The 27,559-nt window shown below is 40.6% G+C and overlaps 1 long non-coding RNA gene across 1 annotated transcript; it reads left to right on the top strand.

The window, feature by feature from the left end:
• Nucleotides 1-19,120: 19,120 nt before the first annotated feature.
• On the top strand, nt 19,121-20,464 carry LOC143600668 (uncharacterized). The gene is made up of 3 exons (XR_013147519.1): nt 19,121-19,285; nt 19,763-19,899; nt 20,184-20,464. It is a non-coding gene; the product is annotated as an uncharacterized LOC143600668 (long non-coding RNA).
• The last annotated feature ends 7,095 nt before the right edge of the window (nt 20,465-27,559 follow it).

A 27,559-nucleotide genomic window follows, 5' to 3' on the forward strand; every position in this document is an offset into this window, starting at 1 on the left:
GGCTTTATCCCACATGGGGGAATTATAAGTATTGTGCAAGTATTGTGCCTCTTAAAGAGGGCTTTATCCCACATGGGGGAATTATAAGTATTGTGCCTCTTACAGAGGGCTTTATCCCACATGGGGGAATTATAAGCAATGATCAACCAATTATATTTGTTAGTCATAAATATAAAAGCATATTTTTAATACGTGTTAGAAGTCTTACACATGAAGAATTATGAAAGGGGCTAATGGAGGGGGCTAATGGAAGGGCCCATTCCCTTATGATAAAAGTTAATATGGATATGGAGGCTTCTTCCCTTTGAAAAATTCTTAGGATGTTAAATGCTGTTACAGAAGGCTTTTTTCCTTCCATAGAGACTTTGTCACTCTTTAGAATGAGACTCTTTTTCTTTAAAAGGACACCTCTTGAAACATGAGGTGTATTTGTAGAAAACTTTCATTCTTTTTGGAAGGGACTTTCCAATACCTCCTTCATTGAAAAGGGACTATTTTTCTTGGAAGTCTCTTTAAGATGGTGATTTCTTTATGAGATACGTCTTCATGCATAAAAACTGATGAATGGTGTCCCCCGTGCCTTAGTGAAGAGACTTTAATGACGAAAACCCACAACACAATGGTGCAATGTCAAATTAGTCCCCCAGCTCCATGTTGGTGTAGGGAGGGGGTTTCTTCTGAGTGGGATTAACCTTTCACGTGTGTCATCCCCTAGATGGAGGTTTCTCTTTTTTCTAGAAAACTCTTGTAGCATTGATGTTGTTGATGTAGCAAGGAGATTTGATGAAAACTGGTACCTTTAAACATTCCATCCCTTGAAGGGGGGTTCTTCTTCTTTAGAAGAAATTCTTGTAATGCAAAAAGTTGATGTAGAAGGCCCTCCTTTCTCACGAAAGGGGCTTCTTGAATACATCGTCCAATAGGATGGGACTATTCTTCATGAGTGGAAGGTCTTGTAACAAGAGATGTTGCTATAAAAGGCTCTCATTCCTAATGGGAGGAACTTTTCAAATACTTCCTTCATTGGAAAGGGATGTTTTCCTTTGCAGAGAATTCTTGCCCAAATAATATTTTTTTTCTTTCTAGAGGGAATTTTGAACACCTCATCCCTTAGAAAGGGCATCTTCTTCTTTGAAAAGGTTCTTGTAATATGGCAAGGGGCTTCAATATGGGTTGCCTGGGAGAAGTGTTTATAATGAAGGGATTGTTTTGGAAGAAACATCATTATGAATGGATTGTCTTGAAAGGATGCTTCCTTCTTGAAAGGGGCTTTGTTATGACTTGCTTGTCTTGGAAGGGGCTTTGTTATGAAAAAAAATGTTTTGAAAGGGGCTCTCTCTCTTCCATTAAGATATTATGGATATAAAGGTTTTTTCATCATAAGAAACTTTTGAAATGATAAGTGTTGCTGCCGAAGGCTTTTCCTTTCTTCATCGATAGAACTTTTCGAATAGCCATTGGTTGGAATGAGGTTACTCTTCTCTAGTGAAAAATCTTGCAATATGAAACAATGTTATGAGAAGGGGATTCCTCCTTTATGGAAGGAACTTTTAAACATGCCCTCTCATGGGAGGGGATTCTTTTGGAGAGAATTCTTGTAATATGGAGCATTGCAGTAGGAATAAGGTTCCTTTTTTATGGAAGGGACCTTTTTAAACACGTCCTCCCTTGAAAGGGAGTCCTTCTTCTTTAAAGGAAACTCTTGTAAGGTGGAATGTTGTGTATGAAGGGGTACCTTCTTTGTGGAAAGAACTTTTTCATTCACCCCGTCTTATGAAAGGGGGCTCTTCTTCTTAGGAGAGCACCAGAGATGCGAGAAGTTATCATGTTCGTGAAGCTTTGTTTCGACGTGGTCTTTATTTCCTTGAGACGGTACTAATAGATTAAGACTTCTTGAAGTTACTTTCCATATCTGAAACTTCCTTTATTACTTATCAGCTTTATATTATGCCCAATAATTTGGTTCTTGTCTTGTTCGACCGAGTTCTTTAGAACAAAGGTTGTTATCTTGATGCTTCAAAGATCATATATCCCAAGTATTCCTATCCAGGTTGAATGTTGTTTGTTGGAGTCGGTCTTGCTTAACTAAAGTTGGTGGTGCCCCTTTGACGGTGGATAGTGATATGGCTTCCCTCTTCTGGAAGGGACTTTTAAAATTTCCGATCCCATGGGGAGGTGTTGTGCCCCTCTTTAGGAGAAAACTCGCAGTACCCCAGGAGAGATTCTTTCTTCTTGATAAATACTTTTCAAATATGTAATAATTTGTTCATTAACGTTTCAAGATTTCCTGCATAGCAAACTGGACATGTGTAGATCCAAAATTCGTGTATCGTACATGAAAAGTAAAAGATGTGGCCGTTTTGCATGATGGGACTGAAACATGTTTGTACTCGGTCCCATGGATGTTGAGTCCCTAATTGAACATGAGTAATGTTTCTTGGACTCGTCGGGGTATGGTCTGGTAAGGGATCTTGTTCTAAAGGAATTAATTTGTGAGGGGGTTTGTTCTAGAGAGACTGTTTAGTAGGGGGTCTCGTCAAGAAGAAATTGTTCAGTAAAGGGCTTCATTTTGAAGCTTTTGTTTACTAGGGAGCTTCGCTTTGAACCAACTGTTTAATAAGGGACCTTGTTTTGAAGGTAATGTTTTGTAAGAGCCTTTGTTCCAAAGGTATTTTTCAGTAAGGGGCTTCATTCTAGGGAGATTTTTAGTGGATGACCTCGTTCTAAATGAATTATATTTTCAAGGGGTTTGCTCCAGAGAGATGGTTTAGGAGGGGAGGGAGGGGGCGTTCAGGAGAGATTGTTCAGTAATACAAAAAGTTTATGTAAGGCCCCGAACCCCGGGAAACCCCACAGTTGGTAATCATACAAAACACTTGAGAAATTAAATAAACTTAAAAACAATTCTTTGCATTAAAATAGCATTACAGAGTATAATTTGGCGGAAAACGTAAATAAATGAATAAGTTCCCAAAATCAAAATTAATTATAACTTTGAAAAGTCTTTTGAAATAAAAGGTTTATAAGTAATTCTTCATTCCAGTATGCCCTTCACCGTCCAAGTAGCTCGGTGCACGTCCAAGCGATAAGGCATCCTCTTCCTAACCTGAAACTCACAATAACATGCACACAAAGTCAGCTTAAGCTGAGTGAGTTCAAGTTTTAAATAAGTAGCAACAGTTTTAATAATCATTCAAACGGTTTTAAAACGGTAAACGAAAGTACATCGGTTAGGTCACCACATTCAAATAAATAATCATCCTTACGTATGAGCATCTCTATACGTGCATTCCTATATATATATCATTATACATATATATAACATTCAATAATAACATTCAGGGCCGAGAAAACGTACAACCCAAACACGTAACATTCAGCGCATGCAAACACAAAGTAGGCATACGCAACATTCAGTAGTCGAGACGACTACAAACATTCAGGGTCGAGCAAACGTACAACCCAAACACGTAACATTCGGCGCGTGCAAACACAAGGTAGGCATACGCAACATTCAGTAGTCGAGACGACTAAAAACATTCAGGGTCGAGCAAACGTACAACCCAAACACGTAACATTCGGCGCGTGCAAACACAAGGTAGGCATACGCAACATTCAGTAGTCGAGACGACTACAACATTCGCCAAGTAATGGCCACTCTAAATATATATAAATATATATATGTATACATACACATTCCATAACATTCCAAGGCCTACCGATACTAGCAAGCCTATGTAAAACCATTCATAACATTTCATCAAGTAAGAAAAACACTTAGGTGTGCATGCTAGCCCAAAACTTAAAAAGAGTTAAACGGGGCATCAAGAACTCACCTGAGATCGATCGAATACTTGCAACGAGCTAGGAAGTTCCTAAGGGCACAATCACAAGCAAGAGCCTGTAAATTATACATAACGCGTTACTAAACTAGACTGTAGGAACACTCTAGCCTAATGGGCCGTACAAGCCCAACACTTTGGCCAAAGGCCCAACAACTTGGCCCAAGCCCAACACCTGGCCCAAGGCCCAACCACTTGGCTCAAGGCCCAACACTTGGCCCAAGGCCCAACCACTTGGCCCAAGGCCCAATACCTGGCCCAAGGCCCAACACCTTGGCCCAAGGCCCAATACCTGGCCCAAGGCCCAACACCTTGGCCCAAGGCCCAACACCTGGCCCAAGGCCCAACCACTTGGCCCAAGGCCCCTAAAACCTTTCAACTAACCAAAACCACCGGTTAAGCCTAAAGCGAACTTGTTGATTAATAACGAGTAGAACGTGCAGATTTTAGCATGCGAAGATGCATTTAATTACATAGGATAACCTTTGAATTAAATTATTAAATTTTTACCAGACTTTAATAAATGTCTTAGGTTTATAAAAATATTTTTTTTTATATTTTTCTATTGGACCCAAAAATCATAAAAATTCTTCCAACACAGAAAGGTATGTGCAGCTATTTCAGCGCGCAACAAAATGGTTTTATTTTTATAAAATTCATTACCAAACCAAATTAAACGATTCCAATTGGGTTTGGTTCCTAACTCAAAACACTAACTTCCAGAGGTGGAATCAACCAATCTGGACTTGTCGAAAAAAGGTTATGATGTCGGGAAGATAGACCAGAATCCGTCATTCTGCATCAGCTTTGACACTCGATTTTATAAATTCATAAAAACCATTCAAATCTCGTCCAAAAATTACATATTATACCTTTCTGGAAACTAGACTCAAAGTAGAATATCATAGGAACAAGAATCGATCAAAAACAATATATTTTCATCAAGTTACAGACCCTACAATAAACGTATACGAATCTGTCAGCAAACTGTTATCATCGAAACTCAACCTTAACGACCAATACGCGATGTATAAGGATGGTTTAAGGTGTAAAAGACTAGAGGGGACATGAGACTAACCTTGAATTAGATTTTTACACCCTAATGTTGGCTGGAAAAGAGAAAATCGGTGGTCTCCTCCTTGGTTTCTTCTGCCGATCGCAGCCTCACAAGGAGGCTAGGGTTAGAACATGTTATAACTTAAGATGTTACACTCTAGCCCTCACGATTCAAGTGTAAGGCAAAATGGAAGGAAAAGTTAGGTTCTTTAACGTACCGGGATGACGTGGAGGCTTTCGAGAAACGTCGGTTAAGTCCCGAGAGTTATACATACTCTACAAGCTTTAGTTCTTCAAACCGGAGTTAACGGGTGTTACAGGTCCACCCCCTTACAATGGGATTCGTCCCCGAATCCCGATGCAACAGGAACAACTGCGGATAATGCTTCCTCATCTCGTCTTCGGACTCCCAAGTAGCCTCGGAACCCCTACGGTGTCTCCACTGCACCTTCACCTGCCTAACCACCTTATTCCTCAGTCGTCTCTCCTGACGGTCAAGGATAGCAATCGGTTGCTCGACGTAGTTCAGCTTACCATCGAGCTCAATATCGTCAAGAGGCACATGGGGCTCCTCATCCGCTAAGCATTTCCTCAGATGAGACACGTGGAAAGTAGGGTGAATCCCCGCGAGCTCCTCGGGTAAATCCAGTCTATAAGCTACCTCACCAACTCGGGCCAAAATACGGAACGGGCCTATAAACCTCGGACTGAGCTTCCCCCTCTTACGAAAACGAATAATGCCCTTCCAAGGAAAAACTTTTAACATAACCCGATCCCCAACCTCAAACATAATAGGCCTTCGCCTTTTATCTGCATAAGACTTCTGACGATCCTGCGCGGCCTTCATAAATGCTTTGATCTTGTCGAGTTTCTCAGTCGTAGCCTCGACCACCTCTAAACTACCTAACTGCTTTTGACCAATGGAACCCCAACAGACAGGAGTTCTACACCTCCTACCATACAACATCTCAAACGGTGGCATCCCAATCGTAGCGTGATAACTGTTAGTATACGAAAACTCCACCAACGGTAAGTGACGGTCCCAACTACCACCAAAGTCGATAACACAAGCCCGCAACATATCCTCGAGAGTCTGAATGGTCCTCTCGGACTGACCATCCGTCTGCGGGTGATAAGCAGTACTAATGAGGAGTTTGGTGCCCATCTCCTCGTGAAACCTTTTCCAAAACCTTGAGGTGAAACGTGAATCCCTATCCGAAACAATAGACACCGGCACCCCGTGCCTAGAGACGATCTCACGAATAAACACATCGGCCAGCTGCTCTGAGTTAAAAGTCTCTCGAATCGGCAAGAAATGAGCGCTCTTGGTCAGTCTATCCACAATTACCCAAATGGTTTCATAATTGCCCCTAGGAGTACGAGGCAGTTTAGTCACGAAATCCATGGTAAGATGTTCCCATTTCCACTCAGGTATTTCCAACGGCTGAAGTTTCCCAAATGGCTTCTGATGCTCGGCCTTAACCTGTAGATACGTCAAACACTTACTCACGTACTGAGCCACCTCAAATTTCATTGCAGGCCACCAATAATTTTTCTTCAAGTCTTGGTACATCTTGGTCGCGCCCGGGTGAATAGAATAGCGCGACTTGTGTGCCTCATCCAAAATTTTATCTCTTCCATACCTCGGTACCCATAAACGACCATCCTTATATTTCACCCCATCACCTATGTCTTCCAACAACTTTTCCTGACCCCAAATACGCTCTGACATAATCCATTCCACCTGCAACGCTTCATTCTGTACGTTGGCTAATTGTTTCAAAATGTCGGGTTTGAGAATAAGCTGGTAGGATTTCACACGAATAGGTTTTGGTCTCTCCTTCCGGCTTAACGCGTCGGCCACCACGTTAGCCTTACCCGGATGGTACATGATCTCCAGGTCGTAGTCCTTAATCAACTCCAACCATCTACGCTTCCGCATATTCAGTTCCTTTTGCTCGAAGAAATACTTTAAGCTCTTATGGTCGGTATAAATAATGCATGGAACACCGTACAAATAGTGTCTCCACAACTTAAGTGCAAATACAACCGCTGCCAGTTCTAAATCGTGGGTAGGATAATTCGCCTCGTGAGGCTTCAACTGTCGTGAGGCATAAGCGATGACTCGACCTCGCTGCATCAAAACACACCTAAGCCCCTGATAAGAGGCATCAGAATACACCACCAAATCGTCGGTGCCATCAGGTAAAGCTAAGATCGGGGCATGAGTCAATCTGTTCTTCAACTCGAGAAAAACATCCTCCTGCTCCGTACCCCAAACGAACTTAACACTATTCTTAGTTAGGTTGGTTAGCGAAGAGGCAATTTTCGAAAAATCAGGAATAAAGCGGCGGTAATACCTCGCCAAACCCAAAAAACTACGGATTTCGGTCGGAGACTTAGGAGACTCCCATTCATTCACGGCTTCCACCTTTGCGGGGTCAACCAGAATACCACCCGGGTTAATGACATGGCCCAAAAATTGAACCTCACGTAACCAGAAGGAACACTTAGAAAATTTTGCATACAATTTGTGTTTCCGCAGAGCCTCCAACACTTCTTTGAGATGACCGGCGTGATCGGTTTCACTTTTAGAGTACACAAGAATGTCATCGATGAACACAATAACCGAACGATCGAGCATCGGTCTACACACCCGGTTCATAAGATCCATGAACGCAGCCGGTGCGTTGGTCAAACCGAAAGACATCACCAGAAATTCGTAATGTCCATAACGAGTGCGGAAGGCAGTCTTAGGAATATCTTCCTCCCAAATCTTCAGCTGATGATACCCGGACCTAAGGTCGATCTTCGAGAACCAACTAGCTCGTTGGAGCTGATCAAATAAATCGTCGATCCTTGGGAGAGGGTACCGATTTTTGACAGTGAGCTTGTTTAATTCACGATAGTCAATGCACATCCGCATGCTACCGTCCTTCTTTTTAACGAACAGGACCGGGGCACTCCAAGGTGAGATGCTCGGTCGAATAAAGCCCTTATCGAGCAAGTCTTCCAACTGAGCCATAAGCTCCTTCATTTCGTTCGGCGCTAGGCGGTAGGGAGCTCGGGCAACGGGTTTGGCGCCCTGTACAAGGTCTATTTGGAACTCGACCTCGCGATCCGGCGGCACATCTGACAAATCATCTGGAAATACATCCGGGAAATCCCGAACAATAGGAACATCATTGAAAGTAGTCGCCTCGGTATTCACATTCATAGCATACGCCGGATACGCCCCGCACCCCCGCTGCATCAACTTCCTCGCCTTAAGCATGGATATAATATGTGGCGTCGCAACATTCCGATCACCGAAGACCGTGATTTGAGTCCCATCCGGGGCCCTTAGACGAACGAGTTTCTGATCACAAATGATCTGCGCATCAACATTCGCGAGCCAATCCATCCCGAGCACCACGTCGAAGCAGCCAAGCGGCATCAAATACAATTGCACTGGAAATCTATACCCAGACAACTCGATGGTACAACCCTGAATAGCCCTAGACACGGACACGGATTTTCCTACAGCGACCTCAACCTCAAACACATCGACTACGCGCTCGGACGATTTGTTCAACGAGGAACAGAAAGCGGTAGACACAAAACTTCTACTGGCGCCCGAATCAAATAAGAATGACGCCTGTAATTCATCAAGTAGAAAGGTACCTAGGACAATATTATACTACTGCTTAGCTACACGATCATACGATTTCAAAGGAATAAGAAATTATAACGGTGGAATGAAAGCTAAATAAGAAAAAAGTACCTGAAACGACATCCGCATCCCCTTTTGCTTCTTTCTTGGAGATGTTGAAGGCCCTCGCCCTGGCCTTTGGCTTCTCATCCATCTTCCCTCTTGAGGAAGTCCCCTGACCGGACCCCCCCACCTGACTGGTAGAACAGTTTGATGACAAGTGACCAGAACCCATGCAGCGGAAACAAGTCAGAGTCGGGCACTCGTAATGGGGGTGCCCAACCTTATCACAACGAAAACAGGTGCCGGACCCACTCTTACACTCCCCCTTGTTTATTTTGCCGCATTTCTTGCAGTTACCGAACGCCGCATCCCTTCTAAACTCAGAAGTTTCAGTCTTCACCCTCTTGCCAGACGAACTAAAATTGTTTCCCCCAGGCCGCTTACCATATGAATTAGTGTTCCAGGTCTTCCTAGCCTTGTTCGGCGGTAACTTCTCCCTTTGCTCATACAATGTACCTGCCAAGGTAACCACCGAGTGAAAGGAGTTCATGTCAGTGGTCACCACACCCCTACGAACATCCACCGGGAGGCCCTTCACATACTTTTTAATCCTATTTGCCTCAGGGGTAACCAGATCGGGACATAAGCCAGCCATCTTGTTGAACTTTGTGGTATACTCCCGATGCGACATAGTACCAGCCTCCAAGGTCAAGAATTCATGTTCTATCTTATCCAATTCATGCGGAGGACAAAACTGATCGAGAAACAATCTCTTCAACTCATCCCACGTCATCCTCCTAATCGAACGATCACCTATAGCTTGCGCCAAGTTATCCCACCAACATAGTGCCTCGGAACGAAACGAGGCAGTAGCATAAGTCACCATATCCTCCCCCTTGCACTTACTAACCCTCAGAACAGCCTCCATCTCTCTCACCCACTGATGTGCTGCCAATGCATCTTTAGTGCCATCGAAAGAAGGGGGGTCGCACTTCTTAAAGTCACCATACGAGCAATCCCGGGTCGATACACTAACGGTCCGCACCTCATCATCATCCCCACTCGGTACATACACTTCCTCTTCCTCTTCGAGCTGTACCTCATTACTCTTTCTTCCCTTATCCGAACCCTTACCAACCAGTGACTCCTCCATGGCCCTGACGGCCTCAGCAACGATCTCGGGAATGGCGCTATGGAGCACCTGGTAAACCTCATCCGCGATAGCCGCGCGTATAGCAGGATCTAAGGCTGGGTTATCCCCCTCCTCATGAATCGGGGTGTCCTGCTGGGAAGTAGGAATCTCACTCTCGGATTCGGCACGTGGTTTACGACCACGACCATGACCACGACCACGAACACTAGAACCACCTCTCTTAGCTGCTCGAGTATTAACCATGACTTATCCCTACAAAGACAGAATTTTAATATGGTCAGGTACAAGTGGCATTTAGAACATGTGAGGTAAGGGTAAACTGCTAATGACGTTGATCAAGTGTAATTAGTCGTTTACTTTACCCGCCCGTCCTAATCACCCCCTGCCCCTACCCACATTAGCCTTCTATCTAACACTTAAACAGTTAATCACATACTGGAAACTTTTAAACTTAAGGGAATGACTAATAATCTAAAGTTACCTATTGACGTGCAGCTACTCGCAGTGGACATACTGGTCTCTTTTCATACAGTTCGAGTCCAAGCATTCGGGGATGCTCGGATCCCTTGAACCAAGGCTCTAATACCAACTTGTAAGGCCCCGAACCCCGGGAAACCCCACAGTTGGTAATCATACAAAACACTTGAGAAATTAAATAAACTTAAAAACAATTCTTTGCATTAAAATAGCATTACAGAGTATAATTTGGCGGAAAACGTAAATAGATGAATAAGTTCCCAAAATCAAAATTAATTATAACTTTGAAAAGTCTTTTGAAATAAAAGGTTTATAAGTAATTCTTCATTCCAGTATGCCCTTCACCGTCCAAGTAGCTCGGTGCACGTCCAAGCGATAAGGCATCCTCTTCCTAACCTGAAACTCACAATAACATGCACACAAAGTCAGCTTAAGCTGAGTGAGTTCAAGTTTTAAATAAGTAGCAACAGTTTTAATAATCATTCAAACGGTTTTAAAACGGTAAACGAAAGTACATCGGTTAGGTCACCACATTCAAATAAATAATCATCCTTACGTATGAGCATCTCTATACGTGCATTCCTATATATATATCATTATACATATATATAACATTCAATAATAACATTCAGGGCCGAGAAAACGTACAACCCAAACACGTAACATTCAGCGCATGCAAACACAAAGTAGGCATACGCAACATTCAGTAGTCGAGACGACTACAAACATTCAGGGTCGAGCAAACGTACAACCCAAACACGTAACATTCGGCGCGTGCAAACACAAGGTAGGCATACGCAACATTCAGTAGTCGAGACGACTAAAAACATTCAGGGTCGAGCAAACGTACAACCCAAACACGTAACATTCGGCGCGTGCAAACACAAGGTAGGCATACGCAACATTCAGTAGTCGAGACGACTACAACATTCGCCAAGTAATGGCCACTCTAAATATATATAAATATATATATGTATACATACACATTCCATAACATTCCAAGGCCTACCGATACTAGCAAGCCTATGTAAAACCATTCATAACATTTCATCAAGTAAGAAAAACACTTAGGTGTGCATGCTAGCCCAAAACTTAAAAAGAGTTAAACGGGGCATCAAGAACTCACCTGAGATCGATCGAATACTTGCAACGAGCTAGGAAGTTCCTAAGGGCACAATCACAAGCAAGAGCCTGTAAATTATACATAACGCGTTACTAAACTAGACTGTAGGAACACTCTAGCCTAATGGGCCGTACAAGCCCAACACTTTGGCCTAAGGCCCAACAACTTGGCCCAAGCCCAACACCTGGCCCAAGGCCCAACCACTTGGCTCAAGGCCCAACACTTGGCCCAAGGCCCAACCACTTGGCCCAAGGCCCAATACCTGGCCCAAGGCCCAACACCTTGGCCCAAGGCCCAATACCTGGCCCAAGGCCCAACACCTTGGCCCAAGGCCCAACACCTTGGCCCAAGGCCCAACACCTGGCCCAAGGCCCAACCACTTGGCCCAAGGCCCCTAAAACCTTTCAACTAACCAAAACCACCGGTTAAGCCTAAAGCGAACTTGTTGATTAATAACGAGTAGAACGTGCAGATTTTAGCATGCGAAGATGCATTTAATTACATAGGATAACCTTTGAATTAAATTATTAAATTTTTACCAGACTTTAATAAATGTCTTAGGTTTATAAAAATATTTTTTTTATATTTTTCTATTGGACCCAAAAATCATAAAAATTCTTCCAACACAGAAAGGTATGTGCAGCTATTTCAGCGCGCAACAAAATGGTTTTATTTTTATAAAATTCATTACCAAACCAAATTAAACGATTCCAATTGGGTTTGGTTCCTAACTCAAAACACTAACTTCCAGAGGTGGAACCAACCAATCTGGACTTGTCGAAAAAAGGTTATGATGTCGGGAAGATAGACCAGAATCCGTCATTCTGCATCAGCTTTGACACTCGATTTTATAAATTCATAAAAACCATTCAAATCTCGTCCAAAAATTACATATTATACCTTTCTGGAAACTAGACTCAAAGCAGAATATAATAGGAACAAGAATCTATCAAAAACAATATATTTTCATCAAGTTACAGACCCTACAATAAACGTATACGAATCTGTCAGCAAACTGTTATCATCGAAACTCAACCTTAACGACCAATACGCGATGTATAAGGATGGTTTAAGGTGTAAAAGACTAGAGGGGACATGGGACTAACCTTGAATTAGATTTTTACACCCTAATGTTGGCTGGAAAAAAGAAAATCGGTGGTCTCCTCCTTGGTTTCTTCTGCCGATCGCAGCCTCACAAGGAGGCTAGGGTTAGAACATGTTATAACTTAAGATGTTACACTCTAGCCCCTCAAGATTCCAGTGTAAGGCAAAATGGAAGGAAAAGTTAGGTTCTTTAACGTACCGGGATGACGTGGAGGTTTTCGAGAAACGTCGGTTAAGTCCCGAGAGTTATACATACTCTACAAGCTTTAGTTCTTCAAACCGGAGTTAACGGGTGTTACAGTTTAGTAGGGGGCTTCACTCTGAAGGGATTACTTAGTAAGTGACTTCACTATCCAAGGATTCGTCAATAAAGGACTCGTTGTTGACTTGACCCGGAAGGGACTCCTTGAGAGATGTGTCACCTTAAAGACTTTCTTTATAACATATAGTACAAAAGGAGCATTTAAATATTGTAGAATACATGCATGTATGGTCACTTCACCCCTTTTTTTTAAAGAATGGTGCATGTGGGCATGAATGGTCACATCACCTTTTTTAAAAGCAAAATTTACATCACCTTTTCATATGACCATGTCTCCCTTTTTTGTAACAAATAAATATTAAATCTATGCTTTTATCAAGATTTTTTTTTTTACATAAAATAGATTGTGCCCTTAGAATAAGAGTAGGGTAATGTAGGATTTGACCATTCTCTCTTATTCTATTTCATTTACTTTGTAGTTTTATATTTATTTTATTTTCAATAGAAACTCATACTTTGATGTGTTTTGTGGAACTTCAAGCCTCAATGGTGATGTAAAACAATTCTTATAACCCATACGGTGTGCTAGAGTAACGTAAACATAATGAAGAGAATAAACCAATTATTTTCATTAAGAATGAAGGTACCGTCGAGATCTCCGGAGTCAACCGTAATATTTCGGCAAGATTTTGTTGTTCCACTGGACGGGATCCCACTAGAAGACTTGCTGTCTTGAACTAAATGGGCTTGAACGTGAGCGGAAGGGGACTCCAAACTGAGTTGAAATAGTGCAAACCTGGGCAGAATGGACTCAAACCGAGCCTCTTTGCTTCCCTGTTTTTACTAAATTTTATGTAGATCTAAATGTTTGGTATAAACTTGAAGTTTTCTTTCCACTCTTGCTCTTCGATGCTTGCTCTTAAAGCATCTCTGTGACTTCAAATGAACTCCTAGGTTATCTTGGGCCTTTCAGCCGTAATATCTTCAATCTCCATATCGTTTTCATTTACGAACAAACTGGTCCACCGGTGTTCTTTATATCTTCCCGGTATGGATGTGCACTTGTGGGCACTTCGGATATAATGATGCTGCTGGTTCCGATGGAACAAAGGGTGGTGGTTGTGGTGGCATGTCGCCGGAGTATGCACCTTGTTGGCTAAGAGCAATCGTCATGTCCGACTTCTCAAGACTTGCCGGAGAATATTTCTTTTGACTTCACGGAATATTTTGAATAGTCGGGAAAAAGATTTCGACAACAGAAATAACACCGGAGAATTTGAACTAGGTTGCTGCTTGTTTACCGAAACAGTGGACGGACAAAACCAAGACCTTTCGATGGTTAGACAACGGTGGTGATAGCGGATTTGATCGACCATTCTTTTAGAGGTTTAAATGAGAACCGTGATCAAGAGGTCCCACAGATGGTGCCAATGTTGGAACCTATTGCCACGAAGGGGGTAAGGTGCCTAACAAGATGTAGAGAATGGTGATCAAATGTTAGTAGTGAGTAAAGAGTATGTTGTATTATTAGTGAATGTGTGCTTATCTTTACATGATTCTTTCCTTATATAGGGGGGAGGTATTACATGATGTGTGGTTAGTTTCCCTCCAAATCCATAGGAGGCATTTCCCTCCAAATTCACAAGAGGCATTTTCCCTCCAAATAAGCTTCTAGAACGTTTGGGCTATTGGGCCTCTTGGTGTTGGGCTTGTTGTTGTCACTGGGCTGGAGCCTGCTCATGAGGTCCATCTCATGGGTAAGCTCTTCAAGTCCCCCAGTCTATTGCCCTTGTTATTTATGATAAGGGTAATAGACTTAATGACTATTGTCGCTCGTGTCTTTCTTCACTTTCTTCTTTTTGGACTTTGGGTACCTGTCCCGTTGTGTATTCCTCCCTTCAGCCTTGGGCCTTCTTTCTTGCTTAATGGATTTTAGCCTACCTTCGGAGACCAATTCTGAGGTAGGCTCTTCACACACATACATGTATATACACATACATATACACATACACATATATATGCACAGATACATACATACATATACACATAGATAGCACATGCATATATACACATCCATCCCAGATATCTACACACATTTATATGCATACATAGATATATGCATATATGCATACACAATTGCATATAGTTATACATACATACATACACACACAACCATCCATGCATATATACATAGATACATACATAAAAAGACTGTTATGCCCCTACATAAATACATATACACACATTGCAAGCACTTGATTCCTTAACTAATTAGTTTGTTACTGTTTTTTTACAAAGTCAAACAAAGTTAACAGATGCATCTGATTATACATAATAATTATATATACATATATAAAAAGACTGTTATGTCCTTGCATAAATACACATACACACATTGTAAGCACTTGATTCCTTAACTAATTAGTTTGGTATTGTTGTTCTACAAAGTCAAATAAAGTCAACAGATACATCTAATTATTTATACTAATTATACATACATACATCTAATTATACATGCATACATACATAAAAAAATTGTTATGCCTCTGCATAATACACATACACACATTGCATGCATTTGATTCCTTAACTAATTAGTTTGTTATTGTTGTTTTACAATGTCAAACAAAGTCAACATATGCATCTAATTATTCATACAAATTATACATACATACATACATACATCTAATTATACATACATACATACACCTAATAAAATCAAACAAAGCACTTTAATCATGCATGCATACAAAAAATAAATACATATAAGCATACATATGCACATAATTTACAAATTTATGTACACAAAAAGAAGCATACATAGATACAGACATAATCACACCCACATTAATCATACATATGCACAAACAATGATCAAATTGACAACATTTTGCAGTAACTAGATTGTTACATAAGTTACTACAAAATGCCACAATTAGTTGTTGATATAATACACAACATATGATTACCAGTCTAGGTCATTACTAGTTAAGTTAATAATATACAACACACCAAAACCACCAACTACTTAAAACCCTGCTCAATTTGATCATGGCCACCTGCTTGAAACTAGAAATTGTAGATCATGTATGGCCGGGTTTTCACAAAAACCACCAACTCAAGTTCCAGGTGTTCAAAGCTAACATCAAGCCAAATTGCGGCTATAAAACCAATCACATAACCGTCTCAATTATAGAGCATCGATCTAAAACTGAATTTAACCGAACAAATGAATTAACGGAGAAAATGTGAATTCTGATACATGTGAAAAACATGGTATTAAGGATTGCATAAAAAATCCAAGCCATTTTTATGGTCGGCGGGAAGGCGTGAGACGACGGCAACGGGAACGTTAAGTTAGGGTTGTAAATTGCGAAGGTGGGGCGTTATATGGAGCTGGGTTTTGGTTGTGGTGAAAATACATTAATACCCCTGAAACTAACGGAAGTAACAACCGTTAACTAATTGCTGATCCCGATTGCACAAAAAAAAATTAGATGGCCCATATCTGCGAAAATGACACAACATGGTTGAAACCTGTATTTTGGGTTCCACCACATGACCGTAATTACAATTAACTCTTAACATTATTTCTTTATTAATCAAATTACACCAATCTTCATCAAACTTTATTATCATGTTTAAAATAAATAAATAAAATACAGTCATAAATGAAAAATATATTAGCTTAGAGCATTCTCAGCAGCTCATCTAAAATATTGTGAGCGAAACCTCTAAAATTTTTTAGAGCATTGTAAGTGGTTGTCAGTGAAATAAAGAGAAAATTTTTAATAGATGAGTAAATTTGGAGGAACATTGTTCATCATCTATATATATTTTTTAATATACTTGGAAGTTGTTGTGAGTTTAGAAAAGATAATGATAATGTGGGTATGTTTGGCAAAACTAGCTGGTGGCTGTTAGCTGGAAGCTGCTGGCTGGTAGCTGTTAGCCGTAGCTTTTTAGATATATTTAGGTGTTTGGCAGAATAGCTGTAACTTTTAATAAAACTAGCTGGGTGCCAGCGCGGTGCGGCGGAGTGGGAGTGCAACATGACATCAACCGCGTAATTAGTGCCGGCACATGATTCACCTGATGACAGTGAACAAATAACCTGAATGTAGACGTTTAATTCGTGCAAAGGTAGTACGCATGTAACCGTTGGCGAAAATCAAGAAGCAAAATTGAAATATACAGTAATTTCAAATAGATAATCTTTTAAACCCACATTTTCTTATCCGAATTCCGTTCCGACCCGACACTGTTCTAATCTAAAACATGTTCTAACCTGACCCCTTTCGACTCAAAACCGTACCGACACGAACTGAACTAAATTAACCCTTTTTGTATCGACTCATTCCGACCCTAATTTGGTCTTACACATTACCCGAGCTCGCCCGACTCGACTTGATGCCGATCCTAACCAGTAATCACGAAATATGATAATTTTTTAAAGTTAAAGAAATATATCAATATAATACTCATAAAGAGAATAAAATGTTCGTTTTTATGATGTAATTAAAAAAAATATTAACGTGTGAAAAGTTATAACTTCTTAAAAAGTCGTGAGGGTAGTTGGTTTTGAATAAGGATTAAATGTGTAACTATTATATAAATCAACAAAAATTTTTGAAAGTTAAAGTACCAAACTTATAAAATTTCAAATATAAAAGCTAAAAGTTTTTTTTATCAAACAAATTTAGAGTTTTTTCTCATAACCTAAAAGCTTTAATCTCCTTCAAACAAACAAAGTTTTTTATTTAGTAAAAGTTTTTTTTTAAAGCTTAAAGCTAGAAACTTCTAAAAAGCTTCTAAAAGCTCTCTACCAAACATAATCGTAAAAAGATATTATTTAATTAAATATGGAAGAGAAAATGTATTAATTTTTAGTGTAATTATAGAGAGATATTAGGTTAGGTAAGAATTTGACCTGAATCAAATGTAATAATTTATTTATTTATTCATTAATTTCCGATGAAAGGACGGAAAATGAAAAGGTATTTTTAACGCCTTCATCCTCCTTTTGTCAAATGCCAATAATAATATTTTCCCAAGCAGCGGGAAAGTATCGTATTTGACAGGAATGATACCTTCAAATTCACAGGTGGAGTGGAGGGGATGAATTGGGAAATAGCGAGTGAAAAGGCGGAGGTGGTGTCGCATCCGTTGTACGAGCAGCTGCTAGCGGCTCATGTGGCCTGCCTCCGCATCGCCACGCCCGTCGATCAGCTCCCCAGAATCGATGCGCAGCTTGCCCAGTCGCACCACCTGCTTTCCAAGTATTCGCCTCTCCTCCCTAATACTAATACTAATAATAATCATGATGATAAGGATTGTTAAGTTATTTAATTAAATACATTTCACAAGAGACAATAGATATACTTTTGATCTCCACTTGCTTATTAACAAAACTAACATTAGCGTCCATAGGAGTTATCCAAACTGGCATGTATTCAGCAGATTTACTAGACTTGGATCTCTCTAAGGACATGGTTGGGTATAGGTGCTTTACGTTTAGCCTTTGCGATCTTGACGTATAGATTTGTTAGGGAATTCCTTAGCTGCTTTATTTGTTACAACTATAGTCACTCTTCTCACCATTTTGTGTTATCTATAGTTTACGGCTATTCATTTTAGTACCTTTTGTTTTCCTTTTAATGCTTTCGGGATACTATACTCTACATGTCAACAAAGGTTTGCCCCCATCCTACCTTCCTAGACCCTACGAATAACTTGGATGTTTGTTTGTTTTCTTAGGAGTTTCCAAATTGAGTTTGAGTAACAAAGTGTGAATGGGAAATGCTTCATTTAGAACAAGTTGACGGTGTTAATCTTGATATAGTTTGTTTTGGTTTATTTAGTTATAGTTATCGAGTTGTTAGATAGTTAGTAATAGTTATAAGCCTTTGTAATTTCAATAATTATCCTTGTGTTTGGGCACCTGTTTTCTCTTATTTCTATTCAATATGCGTAGATCATGATCTCTTATAAACAATCCTGTATCATTTTAATGTTCCCAGCACATTGATAAAATAACAAGAAACGTTCAATGCAGACACATTATGTTCTGTTGCTTTGTTCTTTTAAAGAACAACTACAACAACATGTCCGAGTTCATGCAATGGAAGCGGTCATGGCCTGCTGGGAGATTGAGCAGTCTTTACAAAGCTTAACCGAGTATCACCTGGAGAAGGAACAGGTGCAACAATGTCTGATGATGACGAGGATCAAGTAGACAGTGACGCAAATTTGTTTGATGGCAGTTTGGATGGACAAGACAGCATGGGATTTGGCTCTCTTGTCCCAACCGAGAGCGAGAGGTCATTGATGGAGCGCGTGAGGCAAGAACTAAAGCTCATTCATATCTTTCCAGATCCACTTATTAATAATGTTTGTTACGTTTAGAAAAAACACATATTATATTGGATGGTTTTGCGATCAGGGTTACAAAGAGAAGATCGTGGACATACGAGAGGAGATCTTACCCAAGAGGCGGGCGGGGAAACTGCCTGGTGATACCACTTCTGTTCTAAAAGCTTGGTGGCAATCACATGCCAAATGGCCATACCCTACTGTAACTTTGCTTCCTACAACTCTTCTGATTTTCATTAGTTAAAGCATGAGTTCTATATAAGAAAAGTAATAAAGGGACAAAAGAAGCGTTTGCGGGCCAAGTTGTTTTGACCCGTAGTAAAGTTAGTTTTGCCAATCATGTAAGGTTGGTGGTGAATTATGGAACCAAAACACAACCCATATTTATATTCATGTTGAAGTATTCAACCATAAATTTGGGTCAACCGAACATGACCCGCTTAACCCGAACCTAAGCTTTTCATCCAAACCCAAGATAAATTACTCGATATTTTTTTTTTCGTATTATTAGATGATAGTTTATTTTTATCAAAGAATACAAATTAATACTACAAGGATACTAATTTTAAAATAGAGTTTCTCCACTTAAATTAATTGATTTAGCACCCCCAAAACCTAGTAAAAACGAGCAGCCCACTCATGTTGGCACTTGCAGCCTCTAAGCTGTCATAATTTGCAGGAAGAAGACAAAGCACGGTTGGTTGAGGAAACAGGGCTACAGTTGAAGCAGATAAACAATTGGTTTATCAATCAAAGGAAGCGCAACTGGCACACCAATCCTTCCTCTTCTACTGTCTTGAAGACCAAACGCAAAAGGTAATTTATTTCTCTTTCAAATAAACTAGTTGTTTGCAGTTGCTAATATGTAGAGGTGGCGGTGTCAATGGGTCAAAATGTTATTCTTGTCATTATAATTAACTCACTAATTGGTCTAAAAGTGTTTCGGATCACCCCAACCCTGACCGTACCAAACACTACCGACTTTCTTCTTAATCCATTTTGGCATGTCCATTTGACCATCTCTATGAATTTGTATTTGGTCAATATTCTTTTAAAGTTGATTTTTTCAAGGGATACCAGCCAACCTTAAGTTACAAAAGAAGCAATGCAGGTGACCGTGATGGAGATCGACTGATGTAAACTTCCCTAGTGTGTGATTTTATCACAAGGATAGACCCAACATCTGTACATTTAATCCAGGAGCATGCCACACACAAGCCATCTGGTCCTATGTTTATACCAAAGTGAAAAACATTCAAGAACAAGATGAAAATGGAATTATTATGTTTATGTATGTATTATTTATGACTTATGAACACCATACGTTGATTAGCGGTTAAGGGGGGTGTATATCTAAATAAGTATATTGTAGTTTCATTTTAGTGGTTGTACCGTACGCTGTTATGGATACAGACACGGACACTGCTTGTATTGTATACAATGTCTCGATGGCTACAACTATATGGATACACTAGTTATTTTCTTACTTGTCGTCAAGGCGGACCCAAGATTTATTTACTAAGGGTGTCACTAATATCCGGCGTTATAATATATATCAACTTGGTTACATATTTTTTGGTTCGGGTCAATTGGACTATTTTCCTTTGTGTTTTTTTTCTTCTTTATTTTAGATCGGGTCGAGCTATTTAGTTGTAGTTAGGCATTGGCCTTTGTTGCGTAACAAACATACATAAAAAATAGATGACAGCAAACATCAAGGTAAATAGAAATTAGAAATTAGAAAGTATCTACACGTTAAATAATCGGTTTCCACTTGAGATTGGATTTCTAATAGAAAAACATAAATAATAAAAGAGTTATGATTAATTTAAACTAGATATTAGTTTTGGTCGTCGAACTAGGCGGAGAGGTCAGACTTCAAAGTAGAGGTATAAAAAAACCGGTAGGGACCGGTTTTAGGCAAACCGAACAGAACCGGTTTGGGTTTAAAACCGGTTTCACCCAAACCGACCCAAACCGTCAGTTTCAGTTTCAGGATCGGTTCTCCTTAAGATCGACTAAACCTGTTTTAAAACCAAACCAATTGAGAAAAACCGGTTTAAAACCGGCTAAAACCGGTTTATAAACCGAACCGACGTGACCAGGCCGACCTATCTTGTGTCCAAACTGATTTATAAACCGAACCGGTTTGAGTCAAACCGGTTTTGACCAGCCGTTGACCAAACCGGTTCAATTTATAAACCGGTTCGGTTTGGATTTAAAACCGGTTTTGTACACCTCTACTTCAAAGTAGGCAAGTGCCAAGGTTTATACATATAAAATTGGGCTTGGATTAAAGTGAACTCCCCGCTAAATATAAAATTGGGCTTGGATCTTTCAATCGGTTTATACAGTTAAAGTTAAACTGAAATTAACATCTCGTAACATCGGTAACCGTTAACTTAATAAGTATACTTTTATTTTTTTATTATTTTTTTATAATAAGTTTTAAAGATAAAATGATTCAATTTTACAACAGAGAGGCAGGTAAGTGGGCAACAAGCTGCACCACTACCCCCTTTTGAATAGCAAAACCGATCATACTGAAAACAAACTTATCGTTCTTCGGCGTCGTTGAGTTACTGTGCACGACTGTAACATCCCGAAATTTCTAAAGTAATATTTATTATATTATTTTGTCGGGTGAAATAAACGAGTTAGTGGAACGATAATAATAATAGCAAAATATGAAGACTTAGTAGGATAATTAGATAGGATTAGATATGGACCAAAAGGAAATATGGGCATTCGGTCCATGGGCTTAAGGGAGTATAAATACCCCCTTAAACCCCAATCCTTTCCATTCCATCAATTTATCCATCCTAATCTCTACACACTCCAAAACACACACAACCCGAACCAAGATCCAAAGGCAAGGACCCGAGCTCATTGGTGCTAGATCGTCGTGACGAACCAAAGCAACAAGACCAGCTCGTGTTCGTAGTTCGACTCATTTACGGTACGTTTATATCGAGAACATGTTCGTTTAGGTTTGGATTAGTATAGAAATGATAGATCGGTGTTTGTATGGTAAAAACGAATCCTACAAAGCTAAACTTACTGAAAATGGTTAAAATTTGATGGGTTAATCGATTGATAAAAGAACCCGTAACCTATATGCCTAAATCGCACCCCTTAAACATCGATGTTAGGCCGATTTGATGGTTGGGGTTTGTAGGCGCTGGTCAGACGATTCCGTGGATACCTAAATCGAGTTATTTGGTTAAGAAATGAAGATGATTAAGGACGAACAGTAGCTGCAGCCGACAACTTCGCCTGCAAGCTAAGTTCACCTGATGAACTTCGCCTGCAAAGCTAAGTTCGCCTGATGACAACTTCGCCTAAAAGCTAAGTTCGCCTGATGACAACTTCGCCTAAAAGCTAAGTTCGTCTGATGACAACTTCGCCTAAAAGCTAAGTTCGCCTGATGACAACTTCGCCTAAAAGCTAAGTTCGCCTGATGACAACTTCGCCTAAAAGCTAAGTTCGCCTGATGACAACTTCGCCTGCAAGCTAAGTTCGCCTGATGAACTTCGCCTGCAAAGCTAAGTTCGCCTGATGACAACTTCGCCTAAAAGCTAAGTTCGCCTGATGACAACTTCGCCTAAAAGCTAAGTTCGCCTGATGACAACTTCGCCTAAAGCTAAGTTCGCCTAAGGTTTAACTTCGCCTAGAGTCAAGTTCGATTAGAAAATAAATTAAAACGATAAGTAAAAGTAATCTAATACTAGGCCACCAGATTAAATCAGGCGAGTATTGATACGTGTAACTTATACAGTCAGCCGAGCTCAGTTAAAGAAGGGATTTACAACTATCGGAGGAAGAAGCAGAGTTCAGGTGAGTTTCTAGCCCCATTCCTTGTTATGTTTTCGGGGCTGTGTGCATACTCGATGTGTTGTTAATACATTTATCCTAAGTGATAAGTGTATGCCATATGTGATATATGCGATGGATATGAATGATTGCTTGTCGGTACGCGAACGATCTTCGGATATTGCGCGTACTGTCAGGTTAAAAATAAAAGGTACGATATTATATATCGAAGATGTATGAACATTACAAATGAATACTTGTCGGGGCGTGAACAATCTTCGGATATTGCACGTATCGACAAGGGGTATGGTTGTTAAATGAATGATGTAAAGAACGCCTAGAGTGTTCTTATGCTATAATGTAATTATTGTATATGTCAAGTATGTGTATACAAGTACACGAATGGTATGTGAGTTCTACGTTCGACATAGTAAGTTAGGATGGCAAATCCCTCTAGCTTTTGTCGGACATAGACTCGGCTGGTGATGGCGTAGTTAAGGACTGCGGGCCTTATACGTAATGTAGATGATAGATGTAAACGTAGATAGGGACGGTGGGCCTTATACGTGTTACAGATAATAGACGACAACGTAGTTTAGGACTGCGGGCCTTATACGTAAAGTAGATGATAGATGTAAACGTAGATAGGGACGGTGGGCCTTATACGTGTTACAGATAATAGACGACAACGTAGTTAAGGACTGCGGACCTTATACGTATTATAGATAGGCATCAGCATAGGAAAGGACTGTGGACCTTATACGTGCTGTATTTGTATTGTGGTAGCATAGGGGAGGACTGCGGACCTCGTACGTGCTATGGTTTAGGTTGCAACATAGGGAAGGACTGTGGACCTTGTACGTGTTGTGGATGTAGGATGGCATAGGAAAGGACTGTGGACCTTATACGTGCTGTATTTGTATTGTGGTAGCATAGGGGAGGACTGCGGACCTCGTACGTGCTATGGTTTAGGTTGCAACATAGGGAAGGACTGTGGACCTTGTACGTGTTGTGGATGTAGGATGGTATAGGGAAGGACTGCGGACCTTGCACGTACCATAAATGGTGAACATAGGTAAGGACTGCGGACCTTTTTCGTGTTCACGACCTTGAGTACAGGTATAGACGGCGGACTATGAACGTACTCTCGGTAGACTGAGGTTAGTGATTGTAGATATGTATGTATGTATGGTAGTAAGTATGTATGTAGAACAGAAGGGTAACTAGTTAGGTATGGATATGTATCTTCGGATATGTATGTATGTGTATGTATTGTATGGCGTCCGATTAACTAGAACTCACTCAGCGTAGCTGACTTTTAGTATGCACGCAGGTGAGTAGAATGAGACAACTAGCTTGAGCGGGCATATGGTGGGAGAATAGGAGACTGGCATCTGAAGACTCAAGATGTTTTAATGTAATTGACGTTTATTTTGAAAGACAAGAATGTTTAATTAAGGCAAGTTTTGGATTGCTGTAACGTTTCATGAAAGTTTTTACATTCCGCGAACGTTTTAATGAACTCTTATGTGTAAGAACTGTGTTTATGAGTAAATCCGACGCTAAAGTAGGGCTACCGGGTTCGGGGCCTTACAAGTTGGTATCAGAGCATAAGTTCGAGAGATTTAAGCATCCTACATGCTTAGACTCGAACAGAGAATGAGATTTAAAATGAGAAAGAAAGAAGATGACAGTTCAAGATAGCCATGTGTCACTCAAGCAAGCTCAGTAAAGGTAAAGTGTATGGTAAATGGTGTATGTTAATGTTGGCTTATTTGCTAAATGAAGAATGAGTGCAGGTTAGGGATAGGATTAATTGATCTTAACTGATTAACTGTTTAAGAGTATAAACAAGCACAAGTGAAATCATGAAGGGAAGTATGTAGAACCTGAGGAGTAACGCAAATAGTTAATTACACTTGATCAACGTCATTAACTACTTACTTTACAAATCATGTGCTAAATAATTCCTAGAGTGATGACGTTTGTGTTTTCCCTTTTAGAATACTAATGGCTGGAGCTGGAGAAATTGTTGGAACTGGAGGTCGCACTGGACGTCGTGGCAGGCCTCGTCTTGTCCGGCAACCCTCGGTAGAAGAAGCTTCCAACATCGGAGACGAAGAAGGCGCAGCTGGAGGAAACTCGAGCAACAACGAAGGACATCAACTTGACCCTGCTGTTCTAGCTGCCATTGCCCAAGCTTTGGCAACTGCCATGAAGACTGGGAATCCCGAAGGATCTGCTGGAAGAATTGCTGAAGGATCAGGAGAGAATGGTAGGAAGGATGGTGAGGGAGGGAAGGGTGACTCGAGTGAAGCTGGATCTGTCAAGGTTGGTGATGGAAAGAGAGGTCGAGGTGGGTGTAACTACAAGTCCTTCAAGGGATGCGACCCGCCGAAGCTGAATGGTTTGGGAGACGCAATCGCTACTCTTCAATGGATAACCACTATGGACAAGATTATCCGCATTAGCGAATGCCGTCCCGACCAAGCTGTGGGTTATGCTACTCAGTCATTTGAAGAAGAAGCCATGTATTGGTGGGAAAGTGTGGAGCAGAGAAAGACTAGGGATGAGATCAAGGCGTTGAGATGGGACGATCTGAAAGAGTTGGTGATGAAGAAGTTTTGTGCAGATGCCGAGGTTGAAAGGACGGAGATGAAGTTCCTGAATTTAAAGGCCGGTATGATGACGCATCGTGAGTATACTACTGAATTCAATCGACTATCTAGGTTGGTGCCTAATATAGTTGACACTGAGGTCAAGAGAATCAAATGTTATGTGAGGTGATTGCCACAAAAAGTCCGCATGTTAGTCAGGGCAAATAAACCTGCTACTTTTGACTCTGCTGTTGAACTTGCAGAAGTGGTTTATGCTGACCTGGCTGAGGACGATGTGGTGGTGGAGGAAAAGAAGGAGAAGAAATGGGCTACCTCTGCTAAGCGGTCTGGCGAGATGGTGACAACAACTGATGGGAGGAAGGCCAAGGTTGGGAACAAGGATGCATGTAAGACGTGTGGGCAAGTGCACCAGGGAGAATGTAGGACTGGGACAGACAGGTGCTATCTGTGTGGAAAGAGTGGGCATTACTCTCGAGAATGCCCTGATCGTCCAAAGTGCTTCAAATACGGAAAAGCTGACCACATGGCTAGGGATTGCAAGGAATCAGGGCCGGGAGGTGCGAAAGGATAAAGACTTGGGGAAACTGCAGAGAGGAACACTTGATGAAGGAATAATTGCTCATGCAATGGTTTTATTAAATTACATTTGCTTAAGAACTTGTTTTGTGTTAAGGTTTAAAACTTATGTTTGTCAGTGACGTGTAATATATTGAGTTTGGTTATGAATGATTATTATGTTATGATGAAATGTTGTTTTAGACAATAGTGTTAAAAGTACTAATCGAAGCCTTGGAAGGATGAGATGAGTCTTGGTATATCGAGGGTCTCATGGACAAGCTACCTTAAATAGCTAAAACACATGACCACCATTCGATGGCTGCAAAGTCGGGAGTAAGAAGGATAACTCAGAAAGCAAAGGTGATTCAATAAAGTGTGCGATTATAAAGAAAAAGGTATTCCTTTTACAAAGGTATTCCTTTTAAAGAAATAAGCTAGGTTTCGGGGATGAAACCTCTTTAAGGAGGGAAGACTTGTAACATCCCGAAATTTCTAAAGTAATATTTATTATATTATTTTGTCGGGTGAAATAAACGAGTTAGTGGAACGATAATAATAATAGCAAAATATGAAGACTTAGTAGGATAATTAGATGGGATTAGATATGGACCAAAAGGAAATATGGGCCTTCGGTCCATGGGCTTAAGGGAGTATAAATACCCCCTTAAACCCCAATCATTTCCATTCCATCAATTTATCCATCCTAATCTCTACACACTCCAAAACACACACAACCCGAACCAAGATCCAAAGGCAAGGACCCGAACTCGTTGGTGCTAGATCGTCGTGACGAACCAAAGCAACAAGACCAGCTCGTGTTCGTAGTTCGACTCATTTACGGTACGTTTATATTGAGAACATGTTCGTTTAGGTTTGGATTAGTATAGAAATGATAGATCGGTGTTTGTATGGTAAAAACGAATCCTACAAAGCTAAACTTACTGAAAATGGTTAAAATTTGATGGGTTAATCGATTGATAAAAGAACCCGTAACCTATATGCCTAAATCGCACCCCTTAAACATCGATGTTAGGCCGATTTGATGGTTGGGGTTTGTAGGCGCTGGTCAGACGATTCCGTGGATACCTAAATCGAGTTATTTGGTTAAGAAATGAAGATGATTAAGGACGAACAGTAGCTGCAGCCGACAACTTCGCCTGCAAGCTAAGTTCACCTGATGAACTTCGCCTGCAAAGCTAAGTTCGCCTGATGACAACTTCGCCTAAAAGCTAAGTTCGCCTGATGACAACTTCGCCTAAAAGCTAAGTTCGCCTGATGACAACTTCGCCTAAAAGCTAAGTTCGCCTGATGACAACTTCGCCTAAAAGCTAAGTTCGCCTGATGACAACTTCGCCTGCAAGCTAAGTTCGCCTGATGAACTTCGCCTGCAAAGCTAAGTTCGCCTGATGACAACTTCGCCTAAAAGCTAAGTTCGCCTGATGACAACTTCGCCTAAAAGCTAAGTTCGCCTGATGACAACTTCGCCT

The sequence above is a fragment of the Bidens hawaiensis genome, unplaced genomic scaffold (assembly GCF_021521415.1).
Source record: "Bidens hawaiensis isolate Kalapana, Puna unplaced genomic scaffold, B.hawaiensis_p1.1 tig00054757_1, whole genome shotgun sequence".
Lineage (NCBI taxonomy): Eukaryota > Viridiplantae > Streptophyta > Magnoliopsida > Asterales > Asteraceae > Bidens > Bidens hawaiensis.